The 19,297-nt window shown below is 45.0% G+C and overlaps 1 protein-coding gene across 5 annotated transcripts in view; it reads left to right on the forward strand.

Annotated features, from left to right (window-relative positions):
• ZFYVE28 (zinc finger FYVE-type containing 28) overlaps positions 1–19,297 on the forward strand; it is a 304,842-nt gene that overhangs the window by 112,564 nt on the left and 172,981 nt on the right. The window lies entirely within an intron of this gene.

Raw genomic sequence — 19,297 nt, forward strand, 5'->3', positions numbered from 1 at the left:
GGCACGATGAAATATAAGCCCGATTCATGTTCTGGAATGGGTTCCATCACTCCAATGTCTAAGCAACGTTGCAGAGTATCGCGGACCCTGGACTCCTATTCCGGCCATCCTGCTGGAATTCAGACACAAATCCGAAGGCAGGCAAAAGAGGTCTAACTTGTGCCCCTCCCGAATAATAGGCAGCACCCATTGAGCCAATGAAACTGGAGTCCACTCTTGATAAAACTGAGAAGTCGGCCTCCGATATGAGTAAGCCTTGCCTGACCCCTGGCATAATCTAAGCTTTGTAAGCGCAATCGCCACATGGGAACCTGGAATTGGAACTGTGGTAATGAGGGCATAGCCCAGGGAATATCTCTTGGAGGAAGAACCTGCAGATCCCTGACTACACCTGTGGGAGGAACGAAAGTTACTATGATCTCCACCCAACATTCAACGAAAATTGTTCACAGGAAGAGATTTAGGGTGGCACTGGTGATAAGGTCATCTCGACCTTTACCAAAAAGAAGCCCAAATGAATGGGACCTCCATGCAAATAATTTGCATTCAATCTTCTTGGAATATCAACCACTGTTCCAGAGTCGGCCAAAAAATCGTCCAACAGCAACCCATACGGTCTTAACGACCGTGTTTTGTGCCCTGAAACATCTTTTAAAGAGACAGAGGAAAGCTACACCCTGCTTTGTTTTGGTTTTGGTTTTGGACAAGAAATCTAATCTTAACTGTGTTTCAGTTGCTGGTTATGTGAGCTGTCTGTGGACTTCATGACTGACGTTTCAGAATGAAACGCAAGTAAGGTTTAACAATAGTTTGAATGGATTCACTGTTCTATTTTTATTTTGCTTTTCTTTTGCCTGGTATTTAATTACTACTGTTGGACCTGTAAAGTAGAAAGTAGATTTTATCCCCTGTAATTTCTGTACTACGTGCATTACTCATTCACTCACTTAAAAGAAGACCAGGCTTTGAATCAGTATGTCTAATTATTCTTTCTTTTGTTAAATAAAGCACTCTAACTAACTAGAGATGATGTGATGCTGTGCCAAGTTTCCTCAGGTATCTGTCAGTCTTGCATGTCTGTTTTGGTTTATAACTTTCCTGAAGACCTACTTCCAGCAAACAGTGACAATTATGTCCTGTTGTTTTAAGTATTTGTTGTCAAGAAAGCCCCCAAGCACTTTTCATCAGATAATGTAAGATTTAATAAAAACCTGTGTGCTCTATCTGTGCAGAGTACTCTGTACATAGGACTTTATATCATAACTAACATGAAGACTGATTTGAAAGTGTTCATTTAGTGCGAAGGTAGGGCAGTAATTTAACCAGTTCAGTAAATGAGTTTACATGAAACCCTCTCAAGTAGCAATCTTTTAAATCACTTGTCTGACAATAGTTGATATCAAAGTAGAGTTGTTCTTCTGAATAACAAATCATTTACTGGTCCAAATTCACCTCTGTATACTGCAGGTGGTCTTAACAGTTTGTTATGCAAATGTATACCCAGTCGGAATGGGAACGTGGTATCGGGCAAGGATGCATTTTGTCACCTTACCCGTTCAACCTTTACGAAGAAGCCATTTTCAGAAAAGCAAATTTGAAAGAAGGGAGTGTTGATTTCAAAGTTGATGGCTGAAATATAAAGAATCTGCGCTATGCAGATGATACAACACTCATCACCAGCAACAAAAAATACATGCTGTATCTACTGAGAAAAGTCAAAGCCGAAAGTTGGAATTTTTCCAATTCATAGGAGCACGAGGCAAGGTTCCCCCCTTTTTATACTCACGCTCGACCCTCTTATTCGGGATGTTATTTCAAATCTGGAAATCCTGGGTGTGCAGCTAGGGGATCATGAGTTTAAAGTGGCAGCTTTTGCAGATGACTTTCTGGTGCATTTGCTGGAGCCCCGGAGGTCTTTGCCCATCCTTTTGGAACTCATCTGTGAATATAGAGACTGCTCGGGTTTTAAATTAAACTTAGATAAATCAGAAGCAATGTCTCCAAGGGTGTTGCGTAGAGAGTGGAGTCCTGGTTTTCCACTCAACTGGGCGCAGGACTCGTTTAGATATTTGGGAATTATGTTCTCTATCCAGATCGCAGATTTCTCTATGCCTCTAATGTTCCCTGCCTTCTAGATGTCACTAAAAACAGCTGGAAGTTTGGAGGTCTCAACCACTCTCCTTAACGGGATGCATTAGCTTTTACAAAATGTCGCTTTTACCTAAATGGTTGTTTCCTCTCCAGGTGCTCCCCCCGAGGATCCGGAAGAAAGATCTCCGGGTATTGCATAAATTGCTCTGTAAATTCTGTTGGGCAGGGGAAAAAGCTAGGCTCTCTTTATCTGAGACTGAAATACTTCGGAGAACAGCTGATTGACGACTAGTGTGCAGCCGCAACATTTTGGGCGTTTGCTCGTCTCAGCATTTTCTCTGCTTCTGTTACCTGACACTGCATTGGACTGCAAATCATTGCTTTCAGATAAGTTTGCTTACTATATATTTAATACTACACCGTGATTTTTTGCCTTCTTTTTGAAGATTACACACTTTAAATCAGGGGTGTCCAACCTGCGGCCCTGTGAAGTATTTTGTGCAGCCCCAGTCGAGGGCGATGCAATGTTTTCCTCTGCTGCCCCTAGCTCCCTCCTCTGTCTTACTGCAGCGTTTGCGCGGCCCCAGAAACATTTTTTTCGGCCTATGCGGCCCAGGGAAGCCAAAAGGTTAGACACCCGTGCTTTAAATGGAGATTGAGAATTTTATGGAGTTTTTCTGACCGAGGTTGTGTCTTCCAGTTTCAGCTGGCTATTGATACAGGATTGGCTGTAGGGGTGTTTTGTTGCTTTGAATACCCTTTTATGACAGTGAGGCCTTTTCTTCATTTTTGAGTTGTGGTATTGTTTATGCAATGGATATAGGTAGGCAGTGTTGAGGCTAACTTTTGGATGAGTCTATATGTGAGTTCAACTTTTATATAACATATGGATATGGAATTATTTTTGGAATTAAGCTATCGGATAATGTTACACAACTCTGTTTTGAACGGCACTGGTGGAGAGCGGCCTGCAAGGTTTGCTACAGCCAGCTGGCGAACCTCAGCAGGCTGCTTTGAAGAGAAGCGGCAGCGGTTGATGAGTGAGGGCGGGAGGGCGAGAGTCGCTGGCGTATTCCCTGCCTCCGTGTTTGAAAATGGAATTCGGCACAGACCCAGACACCACGGTGGCAGGGAGCACGCCGTCCTAAGAGCGCATGCGCACTTAGGGTTTTATTATAGAGGATTATCTAAAGGTAACAAAAGACCTTGGCACAGACCTGAGATTCTAAAGATGTGCTTAAGATGGACAGTAGCCATAGCTGCATGGTCTGGCACAGACAGTTATAGTTAATCAGAAACCATTGTCAGAGTGCTCCTGGAAATTAACAGCAGCTCCAGTCTCCAATCCCTCTTCCCCACCTACCTTATTTACTATTGTTTCAAACAGTTTACAAAAGATAGGGGTACTTAACAACAATAGATTCTAGTTTTAGAACAAGGCCAGAACTTATAAATGTCAGAGGTTAAAATCAGCTCTCTCTTTCTCTCTGGACCACCCCTGCTCTCTCACTGAACCACCCGTCCTCTCTCCCTCTATTTCCTTGGGACTCTTGCTCATCTCCCTGTTTTCTCACAGGCAGCCTCTCATCTATCCAGGCACACATTAATGCAGGTAAACTGTCCTTTCTCTCACACACACACAGAAGCAGTATATGTAAAGCTTATTGCTATTTCTTTCTGCACATTTGTAACCCAGTATATGCTTGATGTATCTTTCTAAACAATGCCTTTCTGTAATATTAAGCCTTTCTGCCCAATATATTCTTTATGCAATCCCTCTTGGCTGTCATTGTCATTAATTTCACTTCCTACTGAACCTTCTATGAGGGCGTTGAACCCGGGACCTGGCGGATTGTAAGGCTGCCACCTTATATCATTGGGGGCTTGTCTGTTTCAACATCACCCCTGCAAAACCTTAGTCATCAGTTAAATAGAGCTCACCTTTGTTCATCAATGGTTAAGCACATCTTAAGCAGATATTTCTGTATAACGAAGCTGTTGCATGAAGTGTATTTGTAACAAAGATCTAAGCTTGCCTGACGAGGAGTTGCCAAAAGTACTCAGGGATAAAGTTATTCAAAGATACAGAATTGGGGCAAGGCTACAGAATTGGGGCAAGGCTATAAGAAAATGTCCATGTGTTTCAGTATCTCTTTGGATACTGTCGGGTCCATCATTGTAAAGAGGAAACAGTTTGCCTATAGCATTTCTAAATGTGTGATGTAAAACAAAAATGGAATAGGTTATTTGGCTTAGGGAGGTATTATATAAATACTATAATCATATGAATCACAATATGCACGCCATAATCAAAACAGATAAAATCATGTAATATAATAACTTCAAATTTACAAAAAGCATCATTTGACCAGTCCATACCATCAACTAAATGTCTCCTGACTTTTCATTTCTGTTTTCTGTTCCGTTTGTATAAGGCTCTAAATTATTAAGTTATTCATACATTGCAGGATCTTAGGAATTGTTCCTCTATATTTTAAAAATGAGGAAAATTCTGGAATCTTTTCTCTTAATGTTACCTGTGAGTTTTGTGATGTAGTGTGGATGTAGTTGCCTGTCCGTCACTGGGCAGTGAGGGAATTGTTTAAGGCCCTGAATATTTGGGTTTGGTGTTCCATGACATTCATGATGTTTGAATTGGTGCTGGGAAGACCCTGGGGGGAGGGGCTTAGGCAAAGAAGCAAGGAAGGTGTCTTTTCCATCACATGTCAAGCCTTGTGAGGATCTGCCTTAGGCATATTGTCCTAACTAAGGCCCAAATTCACTAAACTTCCAAACCGTGTGCGATCTGTTTCCGTTTGCATGCCGGCCGACGAATTCACTAAAGGCTTGCATGCAAATGGGGACGATCGTTAACATGCCCCCTACCCACGGCCAGGATCACTAGAGAGAGATCCCCGCTCATGCGCACACCCTGACAGTAGTGACAGGAGAAGCAGCCTACTGTCACTGCTGTCAGGGCTGAGCCCCGATCTCTCCTTCCTGCCCTGCTCTGCCCCAATCTCTCTTGCCTGCTTTTAGAAATGCAATGTGTTTAGATTCTTGGGATATGCCTAAAATAGTATCACATAACTAATGATCTGAAAGAGACTTAAGTTTACTAAGTGAGCAAGGGTATATGTAAACTAAGAATGTAAGAGTTACCATACTAGGACAGACCGAAAAGTCCAAACCCAATATCCTGTTTCAAGAGTAGCCAACCCAGGTCACACCCAGATTTTATTCTGCTTATCCTAGGATCACCAATAAAGATGTTCTTGATTATATAAATCCAGAAGGAAAGATTACCAGATAGAAACTGACCTATTGTGGACATGTGATGAGAGCGAATTCACTAGAAAAGGAGTTGCTACTCGGAATGGTTAGTGATAAAAGGAAGTAGGGGAGACCAAAGGTCCGTTGGCTGGATACCATCAAGAATGACATGAGAATGAATATCAAGCAATTGAAAGAAGCTGTAGAAAACAGGGAAGCACGACGAGGACTGGTCTGCAGAGTATCTAAGGATCGGGCATGACTGAATGGCTAGTACTAATAGTATCCTAGAAATAAGCAGTGGATTTTCCCGAGTCCATCTTAATAATGGCTTATGGACTTTTCTTTTAGGAAATTATCCAAACTTTTATTTTTTTAACCTGTTAAGCACTGCCTCTGTGGCATGCAAATCTCTCTCATGAATATTCATTGTGGATATCCTGAAAACCTGACTGGCTGGGGTGCTTCCCGCACCAGGTTTGGGAACCACTGATTTAGCCTGTTCTTATCCTCTGCCACGGACAGCAGCACCTCTTTTTACTGTCTCTTCCAACACAATTAGCGTCAGTTGATGATTTAGAATATTTTGTAGGGTGTGATGGCAAATAATTTAGCATATATCATTCAACTTCATTTTATGGTAAATTGCTTATAAATCTAGATTAATAAAAGTCGTAAACACCTTTGAAGTCTGTCCTTGTTATGTATATTACCGTTTACACAACTTTTTTCAGTATTTTATAAAAATAGGATAACTATGCATAAATAAGGTTTCTGATTTGTTATATCATTCTAGTTATCATATCTAACAGAATTTAAGAACATAAGAAGTTGCCTCCGCTGGGGCAGACCAGAGGTCCATCCTGCCCAGCGGTCCGCTCCCATCAGGCCCATCAGGCCCACTGCCTGAACAGTGGTCTCTGACTAATTTTATAATTTACCTCTAATCCTGTCCCTATAACCTTTCCTCTACTCCTATCTGTACCCCTCAATCCCTTTGTCCTCTAGGTACCTGTCCAGACCTTCTTTGAAGCCCTGTAGCGTACTTCTGCCTATCACATCCTCCGGCAGCGCGTTCCATGTATCCACCACCCTCTGGGTGAAAAAGAACTTCCTGGCGTTTGTTCTAAACCTTTCCCCTTTTAATTATTAGTAAGAACAAAGAGAAAAGGCTATAAAAAGGGAAGTAAAAAACTTGTACAGTGGAACCCTGCTATAACGCAAATTCACATATAAAGCAATCATTTCTTCCCCCCACCCACCCCTTTTTTTCATACAGCTCCTCTGTTGACACACTGCTTCAGTCTGGTTATGCCCGCACCTGCCCCCTCATCCACACTTGCATGAAAAACACTAACCTAGATGTCTAGATATATTGTGGAGCCCCTCCCCCATTCATTCATCCAGGTATGGGATTTGTGTGAGGGCTGTATACATGACTGAAGGCAGCTCCCAGTACCAGTGTGAAACTAACTTCAGATGACTTCTGTATATGCTATAACACAGCCCCACATTTAATGCAATGGGCCGCAATCGTTGCATTATATCAGGATTCTACTCTACTCTTACCATTGCACCACAGCCACCACTACCACCACCTCATCACACATCTCACCAAGGACTCCTGCTCATCAAAAAGGAGATTCTGCAGGGTCTTAATTCTTAATTCCTGGGATTTGCTTTGAGATATTTGCTTGTAGGGACATTGAAAGAAGGTCTTGGGATAAGAGCATCTGTTGTAAGTGAATGCATGTGGGTGGAGATTGCGTTAAAGTGGAGTGGATGGGAGTTGGTCCACATTTTCTTCACACACTGTCCACTTGCTAATGGTCTGGTTTCTGTCTACTCCTTACACCCAGACATCTTGAATCTTTTCCCTCCCTTACACTTTCCATTGCCCACATCCAAACTTTTTCCAGTGATAGATCCTCTTCCTGCTTTGGGTGGCAGGACTTGACCTGCTCACCAACCAGCTTTTCTAACACATGATCGTTAAGGTGCTTGAACAATATAATTTGCATATTGCTACAGAATGCCCCTGCCCCCAAAGAAAAACTTCTGTAGCACAATCCCTGGTTATTGTTAATAGCTTGCTAAACACAGGAGCATAAAAAATATATCAGCAGTCTATATAAAAACAGAGTACTCTGTAAATTAGCTCATGTAATATACCATATTTTTCGCTCCATAAGATGCACCTGACCATAAGACGCACCCTAGATTTAGAGGAGAAAAACAAGAGAAAAGGGTTGACTCAAATATAAACCGGGGGGGGGGGGGAGGGGGTTAATATTCAAGTGCAGTGCCATGCCAGGCACTGCTTCCAGCTCCCTCCATCCTTCCCCTGCCAGGCTGTGTGCCCCCAGCCCCCCTCCCTACCTGCTAGGCCCTGTACCCTGTTTGCCCTCCCTCCCTTTCCATGCTCTGCCTCCAGCCTTCTCCCTTAATCCTTTATCTGTCATTCTAGTCTCTACACCCAGTCCCCTCCCTCCCTGCCCTCTCATGCTCTGTATCCATCCCTCTTCCTCACTCCCTCTCCTGCCGGTCTCTGTATCCAGCCCCCTCCTTCCTGCCCCATCAGATTCTGTCCCCTGTCCCCTCTCTCTCCTGATGCTTTACAGGCCTGTACCCAGCCTACCATAAGTCCTGGTGGGCCAGGACAGGAGGGATCTCCCATCTCCTGCGCCAGCCAACTTTAAAAAATTTGATCTCCCTCCTGCCATCCCCCTCCCCCATATACCTTTTAAATCCCTGGTGGTCAGCAGTGGGCTGGGACAGGAGGGATCTCTTCCGTCTCCTGCCCCAGCCGATTTTAGACAACTTTTATCTCCCTCCCACCCCCTCCGCATACCTAAGTCTCTGGTGGTCCAGGGGTCAACCGCAGGACCGACCTTCCTTTACTCCTGCCCGTGCAAAGGCACTAGCTAATTGTCTGCCGGGAGTTCTCACGGTCCCTTGTGTTTTTGGAAAGGCAGTGATTCACCAAAGGTGCTAGAACAGTTTTCCTTTTCAGATTACTTGTATGCTTTAACATTCTCATTCTGATTCTTCTGATTTTTCCAACATATAAGAAATTACATGGAGATACAATAATATATATACTACATTAGATGTGTTACAATTTGAAAAATGTCACATAGGGTAATTTCTTCCAGTATGTGGGAGTGTAAATGTTTGTATGTACAATGCATTGAGCCAAATGATGCATTTTTATCAGTGGGCTTCCTATAAAGGGTTACACTTTAATCCATACTTGTTGTTAAGTATATTGTAACCGGCAGCCTCAGGGCAAGGTGTCTTGGGCCACCGGTACAAGAAAAATCTTCTTGTGAGCCGCTGCGGGCAGCACAAGGAAAAGAAAATGGCGTTTAGCAAAGGACACCACCACACCAGGTAAGTTCAGTTCAGAATAACTTCAGGTTTAATTCTTAAAACAAAAATAAAGATCAAAACTTTGTCAGGATGTTTCTTATTTACAAGTCAAACTCACTGTCCATAAGGCAAATTCAATAAGTTGCCTCAGTCCATAAATTCAAAGTCCATCAGTATTTAGCAAAGAAAACTCAAAAATACACTCTTCAGAGTTATCTTAGTTCCAAAATGAGTCAGGGTAATTTCCCTGGCTCCTCCAGCATCTGAGTGCTGGCCAGACAGAGTGTACCGTGTGGTGTTAAACTGCCATGCAAAATTGGCCCTCTATCCCACCACAATGACACGGGACTAACCCCCCTGTCTGGGACTAGGAACAGCTTACTTTCCCCCACCAGAGAAAGAACCAAAACTTCTCAAAAAGAAAAAAACAAGCTTCAACATTACAGTCTTGCATAAAGTTCAAAAGATCATTTCTCTTCTGTTCTTCAGCTGGCTTTAAACTAGCCAACACAGTCAAACAATCACCAAAAACGAACTTTCAAAAAACATGCAATAATTAGTCACTTGCCTTCCACACAGCATATTTCCATAACTTCCCCTGGCCATTCAACAATGGATTCCACTTCCATATCCTGGGTTTCTTCCAGCAGCTTAGGAGACATGTCCTCTCCAGCCTCTGTCAGCTCCATGGCTTCTGGAGTTTGGCAAGCATTCAGAGCTCTCAGCCCTGAGCGCAGGAACCTGTCCTCTCCCAGTGTCTGCTGCTTCTGACTCTCAAGGTATTGAGACTTCAAGTTAAGCAGTCTGCAGCCCCGCCCCAAACCTTCAGCAGGAAGTAATTTCTTGTTAATTACCTTAGGCTTGTGTGGGGGATGGGAATCCTGCAGTTCTTCCCTCCTGCTCCCTCTACAGGTCACAGCCGGAAACTCATCCTCCGACTGCAATTGGGTTTTAAATGAAGGAGAATGTGTGTAGCCTAAATCTGAATTGTGCACTGCTCTAGGGCCATTCCTAGCAGGCACAGTCTGCTTACCACATACCCCCCCCCCTTAACTGACTGCTAGGGATGGATCTAGGCCTCTCCGGGTCTTTTTCCCCAATACGGGATAAAGCGTCAGCATTTGTATGCAGACGACCAGGCCTGTGTATCGTTTTATACCGGAAAGTTTGCAGGGCCAGGTACCACCTGGTGAGTCGGGCATTGTTATTCCTCATAGAATTTAGCCAGCTCAACGCAGCGTGATCAGTGACCAATGTAAACTCTCGTCCTTCCAGGTAGTGTTCTAGGCTCTGCATGGCCCATTTGGCAGCTAGACACTCCAGTTCTACCGTTGCATAATGCTTTTCATTATCGTGCAACTTTCTACTGAGATAAAGAACTGGGTGTTCTAGCCCCTCTACCTCTTGACTCAGGACTGCGCCTAAACCAGTTTGTGAGGCATCTGTCTGTAAGACAAATGGACGTTGGAAATTCACTGATGCCAACACCGGTTTAGAGCACAGACAGGTCTTGAGATCTCCCAGTGCCTTCCTACCCTCGGGGTCCCAACGTAATTTGTCAGGCCTATTCTTCTTAAGCATCTCTGTCAAAGGGGCCGCACGGGTGGCAAAATGAGGAATAAATCGTCGATAGTACCCCACCAACCCCAAGAATCCCCGTAATTGCTTCTTGGATTCAGGTTCAGGGTACTCTCGAATACACTGGATTTTATCTACTAAGGGCTTGACCACCCCCCCTCCTATCAAGTATCCTAGATACTTGACTTCTTTCTCCCCCACGCAGCATTTCTTGGGGTTGATTGTTAGACCTGCCTCCCTTAATGCTTGTAAGACTGCCCGCACTTGCTCCATATGTTGGGCCCAAGTTTGGGAATGAATGACAATATCATCCAAATAGGCGGATGCATACTCCTGGTGCCCCCTTAGGACTTGATCCATCAAGCGTTGGCATGAAGCGGCAGCCCCATGCAAGCCGAAGGGCATTTTGGTAAATTGGAACAAGCCTAAAGGGGAACCAAAAGCAGTCTTAGGTCTAGCAGTGGGTGTCAAGGGGATCTGCCAATACCCTTTTGTGAGATCTAGGGTGGTAAGATACTGCGCCTGTCCCAACCTATCCAGCAATTCCTCCACCCTAGGCATCGGAAAAGCATCAAACTGTGAGATAGCATTCAATTGGCGGAAGTCGATGCAGAACCTAGGTGACCCATCTGCCTTGGGCACAATCACGATAGGACTTGCCCACGGACTCTGGGAAGGTTCGATGACCCCCAGGGCTAACATCTCTTCAACCAAATCCTGAACTAGAACCCTCTTCTCCTCGGACAACCGATAGGGCTTAACCCTTACAACCTGTCCTGGAAGGGTCTGGATATCATGGCTTACCAGAGTAGTATTACCCGGGATGGGTGAGAAAACATCCCCAAACTCCTCCAATAACCCTTCTACTCCCTTTTTCTGCAAAGGAGTAAGTTCTTCCCCCATGTTAACCTGCTCCGTCGGATTAAACTCTCTGACCTGTGGTCCGAATTCATCCTCCTCACAACGTTGAGCGATGAGGGCTAAGGTCTGACGCTCTCTCCACGGTTTGAGGAGGTTTACGTGGTAAATTTGTTCCCTCCCCTTAGCATCCTTGACCTTATAATCCACCTCATTTACTTGCTGTATGATGGTGACTGGACCTTTCCACTGAGCAAGAAACTTATGGGGGTCCGTGGGAATTAAGACAAGGACCTGTTCTCCCACCTGCAACTGTCTATCTTGGGCTTTCTGATCATAATAAGTTTTTTGCTTCACTTGGCTTTTCTCCATCCGAGCTTTACCCTTTTCTACCAACTTCTTGAATCTTTGCTTGAGATCGCCCAGGTAGGATATTATATTAGTCCGACACTCAGAAGGAGGGTCCCACTTATCTTTCAAAATATCCAATAAGCCCCTGGGTTTCCGCCCAAATAGCATTTCATAGGGGCTAATACCTAACGAAACCTGGACTTTTTCCCGACTAGCGTATAACACCCACGGTATCATCAAGTCCCAATCCGTCAGCTCCTGCCGTGCTACCTTCTTGAGCATCAGCTTAAGGGACTGATTAAATCTCTCCACTAATCCATTTCCTTGAGGGTGGTAGGCTGCAGTTTTTATATGCCTTATTCCAAACCTCTGCCAGAAGGCCTCCATCTCCCGGGAAATAAAATTACTCCCCTGGTCTGTGAGAACCTCCCTCGGGAACCCCACGGAACAGAATAAACTGACCAGCTCCTTAGTAATGTTCTGGGTGGAGGTTTTCCTCAAAGGGAAAGCCCACGGGAACCTGGTGGCAATATCCATCACCACCAGTATATACTGGTAACCCCGGGGCGTTTTCTGCAATGGCCCCACAATATCCATAGCCCATCTACCTAAGGGTTCCTCCACCCAAGGAATGGGGATCAATGGAACTCTACGGGGTTTTTGTGTAGCTAGCTTCTGGCAGGTAGGGCAAGAGGCACAGAACTGTGTTAACTCCTGGCGTAACCCAGGCCAAAAAAATCTCTGCAAGATCTGGGTTTCCGTGGCCTCCACTCCCTTATGCCCTGCCAAAGGATGATCATGTGCCATTTGTAGAATCAGAGACCTAAAACCTTGTGGTACCACCAACTGTTCGACCTTGTCATCTTGTCCCCCCATGGTGTTAATCCGGTATAATAGCCCCCGTTTAACTTTCATACTAAACGGCCCTTTATAAGAAGTCCCCACCTGTTGCCATGCAGACCGTAGGGATGGGTCAGCTTTTTGCTCCGCCTGAAAGGTGGGGAAGGTCTCTAGTACCCTTTCAGGAATAGAGGGAACTTCCTGCTGCTGAGCAGCACGGCCAAGGGTTTGTCTCCTCTGCCATTTCTGGCGTTTCACCTGTGCTTTGGAGGGACGCGGTTCTTTTTCCTTCCCTTTCTGAAAAAGTTCCCCCTGAAATGGGAAGGTATCCCCCAGGGTCTCTCCAGGGGTTTCCTTTTTCTGACATTGGGCACGTGTATTAACCAGAGCTTGCTCGGGGTTCCACTCTATTGGCCAACCTTTCCAATCTCTACCTAAGATCATCTCATAGGGTGCCCTAGGAACCACAGCGATTAACAGCTTCTCCTCACTGTCTCCATATTGCACTCGCATCCAGTGGGTCACATAGTCATGGACGTCCCCATGGATGCATCTAATAGAGACCTTAGGACTCTCTAGACTGGTCTCTTCTCTCTGATCCCTAATAGTGTCCCAAACCTGTTCTTTTATCATGGATTGAGAGGCACCACTATCCAGAAAAGCCACAATAGAGTGTCCATTAATCTGCACAGGCACTTGATACCCCCCTTTAGCCATTTCAGCGGGGGATTGTATCCCTAGCAAATTCATTCTTTTCTCACCCTTGCTTTGTCCATGACTCGGCTTGCCACCCCTCCAACCAGATACGGGTTTCTTCCCAGGTGTTCCTGAATCTAAAGCCCCCTTCATAGGCTTGGGAATATTCTCCTGGGATCTGCGGCCACCTCCCGTCGGAGTTATGGGTCCCTTATAGTTAAAGTTACCCCCATGAGTGCTCCCTTCAGGTCCTATGGAAGTAGAGGAATCAATATAAGCTTCAGCAAGCTCTATCACTTGTCCTAGTGGACGACTTCCCTGTCTCTGAATCCAGGCCCTGAGGTTCTTCGGGAGAGCCTCCAAAAACTGCTCCAATAGAATTTCAGCGAGCATGGCCTGTGGGTCCGAGAGACAGTGCTGTAGCCACCTTTCCACTAACTTCCTAAGCCTATGAAGAAGAGCTTTGGGCCTCTCTTTGTCCCTCAACTGGGCACCCCTGAACTCCTGACGGTAATGTTCCCTTGTGTACCCTAAGTAATCAAGGACATGGTTTTTAATGGCTCGGTAGTTATTAGCTAACTCAGGGCTGAGAGTCTGATATGCCGCCAATGCGCCTCCAGCGAGGCACGGAATCAGCCTCATCGCCCATTGTTGCTCCGGCCAGCCAGCCGCTACTGCCATTCTTTCAAATGCCATTAAAAAGTCATCTGGAGCATCTGTAGGTCCCATTTTACAAAGCTGCATGTTAGTAAAATGGTTCAGCCCTACCGGAACTCCTGTAGTTGCTGGTACTCCTGCGCTGGAACCTCCAGGCACTGTCCCTTGAAGAAACTGGGTGAATGTCCTGGTCTGGTCCCCCATGACTTGTACCAGCTCCTCGTGTCTCCTTCCGGACTCCACCTGACTCGCCCGCCAGAGGTCCTGGTTTGCCTGGAGCACGACTTTTAAATCTTCTGTCTGCTTCTGTCGTTCTGACGCCAACAGGGTGAACAACTGCTGCAAATCCATGCTGCTACCTGGAAAGCAAACAAAAATAACGGAACCCAAGTGCGGATTTTTTTTTTTTTTTTTTTTTTTCAGCACACCCCAGAGAGCTAGCCCCCAGCTCCCGCCTCCTAGCCACACTATCAACCCCAGAATCCTCTATCAGCTGTCCCCTAGGTACTCTTACCGGACAAACTGATGAGTCTTAGCGTTTGGGATTGATAACAGGCTCGGCTCCTCTGGAACACTGCTGGGCTCCCTCCGGTTCTGGTTCTTGATTCCGCTTCCACGATTTCCGGTAGTCCCAATCTCTTACAGCGTGCTTCAAGAGGTCAGCAACAGTCCACAGAAGAAGACTCCAATAATGGAAACAAAAAAAAAATCAACACACAGCGGCAAGCACTGCACCTAGTAACCTTTAGTTCCTGGTTTAATGTCCTTTTTTTAGCAATCTCCCTTGTTAGGCAGTAAAAATAAAAAATCCCAAAACTGATACCAATCTTTGTAACCGGCAGCCTCAGGGCAAGGTGTCTTGGGCCACCGGTACAAGAAAAATCTTCTTGTGAGCCGCTGCGGGCAGCACAAGGAAAAGAAAATGGCGTTTAGCAAAGGACACCACCACACCAGGTAAGTTCAGTTCAGAATAACTTCAGGTTTAATTCTTAAAACAAAAATAAAGATCAAAACTTTGTCAGGATGTTTCTTATTTACAAGTCAAACTCACTGTCCATAAGGCAAATTCAATAAGTTGCCTCAGTCCATAAATTCAAAGTCCATCAGTATTTAGCAAAGAAAACTCAAAAATACACTCTTCAGAGTTATCTTAGTTCCAAAATGAGTCAGGGTAATTTCCCTGGCTCCTCCAGCATCTGAGTGCTGGCCAGACAGAGTGTACCGTGTGGTGTTAAACTGCCATGCAAAATTGGCCCTCTATCCCACCACAATGACACGGGACTAACCCCCCTGTCTGGGACTAGGAACAGCTTACTTTCCCCCACCAGAGAAAGAACCAAAACTTCTCAAAAAGAAAAAAACAAGCTTCAACATTACAGTCTTGCATAAAGTTCAAAAGATCATTTCTCTTCTGTTCTTCAGCTGGCTTTAAACTAGCCAACACAGTCAAACAATCACCAAAAACGAACTTTCAAAAAACATGCAATAATTAGTCACTTGCCTTCCACACAGCATATTTCCATAACTTCCCCTGGCCATTCAACAATGGATTCCACTTCCATATCCTGGGTTTCTTCCAGCAGCTTAGGAGACATGTCCTCTCCAGCCTCTGTCAGCTCCATGGCTTCTGGAGTTTGGCAAGCATTCAGAGCTCTCAGCCCTGAGCGCAGGAACCTGTCCTCTCCCAGTGTCTGCTGCTTCTGACTCTCAAGGTATTGAGACTTCAAGTTAAGCAGTCTGCAGCCCCGCCCCAAACCTTCAGCAGGAAGTAATTTCTTGTTAATTACCTTAGGCTTGTGTGGGGGATGGGAATCCTGCAGTTCTTCCCTCCTGCTCCCTCTACAGGTCACAGCCGGAAACTCATCCTCCGACTGCAATTGGGTTTTAAATGAAGGAGAATGTGTGTAGCCTAAATCTGAATTGTGCACTGCTCTAGGGCCATTCCTAGCAGGCACAGTCTGCTTACCACAATATCTAGAAGAGAAATGCACCGATTAGCCATAATGCGTTGAAAACTTCAAATTGGAGTTCAGAGTGTTAATTCAGGCATGAAATTCATTAAGCTTATCTAAACTGCCTTTCCATAACATAAAAACATCTATAAATCTCCACCAGAATCTGACTTCATGCATGAAGGAATGAACCTCCAAACAGCTCATTTTAAAAATCTGCTACATAAAGATTATCAATGTCTGATGCCATCATGGCATCCATTGCTGTACCTTTTAATCTGCTGGAAAAATTGTCCAAGACAGAAATAATTCCTCATAAGGGCAATTGATGCAAGTTAACCCTTTATTTGGCATTGTTACAAAGTATTGCTAAGTGGGGCTGTGCAGACAACTTTGTTGAGAGAAAAATCGCGTGCAATTGCAGAAATTTGTTTACGCAGTGACAAATTTAATAATCTTTTGGGTGCTCTGCACCCGAGGTAGCTTTTTCAAGTAAACGGGGAATCTCCATTGAGCTGTTTGAGCTGTTTAGATCAGAATTGGAATGGTTATAGATTTCTAATCTTCTGCTGGATAGCAGACTTTGTACAATGTCTGCTTTGTAGCAGACTTTGTGGACTATAAAAGCAGTTTGCATTTATTCACCGTTGGAATCGCCCAGTTGAAGCTAAGTGGAACATTTATTTTCTACTTATGTACTGAATGAATAGCATTGAGTAAAATAGCAGATATATATTAATTTAAAAAAACAACACAAGAAAAAAGATTAGGATGAAGATATATTGGATGTTTCAAAGTAAGGGGGAGGTTTTTATGACTAATGATGGCTCAATAATGTGTGAGTGGGTCAGGAATATTTTAATGTTCCAAAGTCCTGTCAACATTTTAGGAAACAATTGAAAACATTTGTTTACAAAATTTTTAGGAAATTAATGTATTCAGTCTGTTCCCATGAACCGGGTCTTGCAGAAAGCCACATTCATGGCTTTTAGCTCCTCCCACATAGCAGAGGAACACAGAGCCCCCTTCAGTTTTTTCTTTCTGCAAGTGAACCGTGCAGAAGTGTTTCTGATCTGCTGTGCTCATTTTTCTTATTTTTAGGTGGCTTTGGTGCCGGAGATCCCATTATTCAGGAATTCTCTGTCTGGGGAAAGGAAGCAGTTTCTGCGGAGCTGGACTACAGCATTACTGTGTGCCACCTCAGAGCCTGGGATCCATTCCCCTGGGAGCAAGCTTGCTTTCTGAACTTTTCAGAGGCTTAAGTGCAGGCTGGATATGCCCTAACTAAGAGCCCTCAGGGTATCGGTGCAGGCTGCATTGTACTGCCCCCGGTTGTGTGTCAAGGTTCCAGGAGGGTGGAGGTTTTGGTCGGGGTCCGTCTGACTGGCAGCTCGAAGATTCTCAAGATTGGACTGTTCTATCCTATAACTATTGGAGTTCCTTCCTCCTTTCCCCTTGTTACCATGAGTTTGTCAACTGTCCTGTTATGTCTTTGATTGTTTAAGCATAATGTATGTCCTTCCTTTTTTTTTTTTTTTTTTTTTTAGAATTGTATACCGCTTAGAAAGTTTGATAAGTGGTCAAATCAAATTTTAAATAAACTTGAAACTTTAAAAAATAAACTTTAGTGAAATTCTGAGGCAGAAGTTTCCTTCACTTCAGCTGCAGAGAGAGAGAGAGCTGACAGTCCTATTATTTCCTATGGGAAAATTGGAAAGGAAGTCAAAAAAAGTCATTTGGGGTGATTTCTGGGAGTAGAGTTCAGGTCTCCCACCTCCAAAACACCTACTTCACCATTTTTTTATTTTTTCAATTAATTTCTATGGGCCATTTTTGACACGATTTTTCTGGTGGTGGCCATCTTGGATTTCAAGTGATCGTTTTTTCTGCCTCAAAACCCCTAAATATTTTTTTTTAAATTGATAGAGATGGACTCTTCAGCATCTGATCTCCTGAATTCATGTATTATTTATGCCTGATTGGTGGTAGAGAAGCATCAATGTATCACATGCAGCAGCATATTTGAGGAGTGGTGGGAGCTTTTGGCTTCATCCCCTCCGGTCCCTATAGGGCTGGGGAAAGGCACAAATTGCAAGCACACTGAGTCTGGGTACCCCTTGCAAGCTTCATCCTGAGTCTGTCAGGGGTCAGCTTCAGCCCCTGTGTGTGGATTTTTTCTGGAATTTTTCCAGCTCATGTGGAGGGCATATCTTTTGGACCCGGCTCATAAGGCACTGTTGGCGGGCTCGTCACAAGGCTCCAAGCCTTCTTTAGTGGTCACTGCTAAAGTCCCCAGTGCCCAGGTTCCTGTGGACCCAGACTGCCTTAGTTAGCACACTGATAGTTTGCCTCTTGTCTCCATATACTATTTCCACCCTGGATGGCACTGATTCCATTTGTGGAACAGTTAAGCAGGATGCCTCAGGGAACCCCTGAACCCTCCTTAGGACAGCTGTTTAAGTTAGTCTCAATCGACCATTTCATTGCAGATGCCATGAAAGAACTGAAGCTGGAGGGTCAGCCTTCCACCTCTCAGTGTACAATCATAAGCCGCTCTAATGCTCTCACATCTTTTTTTTTTTTCCCTGTGCATTCAGATCTCACTGGTCACAGAGCAGTGGGAGACTCCAGAGAGCTCTTTCAAAGTGACCACCAGAATTTATGCAGCTAATTGAACAGCCAAAGGTGAACTTGGCTGTGGCTCAGATCACCAAGCACACAGCCCTCCCTGGTGAAGGAGGAGTGATGCTTAAAGATTCTCAGGATCACAGAGTGGATATGGGATTTTGAGGTAGCTTCTTTAGGCATCAAGGATGCAACAGCAGCCTTGTTTGTTGCACGTGCCTGTCACACGAGGATATGCCATGTGCGAGCAGCGGTTGAGGATGCCTGCCCCTAGCTTGTGCTGGAAGGAGTGGATTATGTAGCGGATGCCTTGTATGACCTTATAAGGGTTCTAGACATGGTCTCGGCTTATACAGTTGCTGCTCTCAGGATGCGTTGCATCTGCCAATGGGCCGGAGATTCAGCCTCTAATAACACCTTGAGCAGATTGCCCTTCAAAGGGCAGATGCTTTTAGGCAAAGGGCTTGATGACCTCATGGCCAGCATAGTAGACTAAACATAAAAAACATAAGAATAGCCTTACTGGGTCAGACCAATGGTCCATCAAGCCCAGTAGCCCATTCTCACGGTGGCCAATCCAGGTCACTAGTACATGGCCAAAACCCAAGGAGTAGCAATATTCCATGCTACCGATACAGGGCAAGCAGTGGCTTTCCCCATGTTTTTCTCATTTCCTCCAGAACTGTAGGTTGTTCCCTGGGCCGGGGTACACATGCGGCCTCTCTGGATGTCCCTCCTGTCTCGGTGGACCCCTCAATGTCATCCCCTGCAAATGCCACTCCCCTGGATGGAGACGGCGAGGAGCAGCCTACACTGGTGGCTTCGGGAAAAGGCCCTGTCAATGGACATGCCCCTTCGGATCACGGAGTGGATAACACTCATGACCGATGCCAGTCTTTTTGGCTGGGGAGCTCATTTCGGAGACTGTTCCATCGAGGGTCAGTGGACTCCCTGTCAAAAGGAGTAGAGCCAGCAGCTGAGGGGGCATGGGGGTAGAGAAATCT

This window comes from Geotrypetes seraphini, chromosome 1 (genome assembly GCF_902459505.1).
Source record: "Geotrypetes seraphini chromosome 1, aGeoSer1.1, whole genome shotgun sequence".
In the NCBI taxonomy this organism is placed as follows: Eukaryota; Metazoa; Chordata; class Amphibia; order Gymnophiona; family Dermophiidae; genus Geotrypetes; species Geotrypetes seraphini.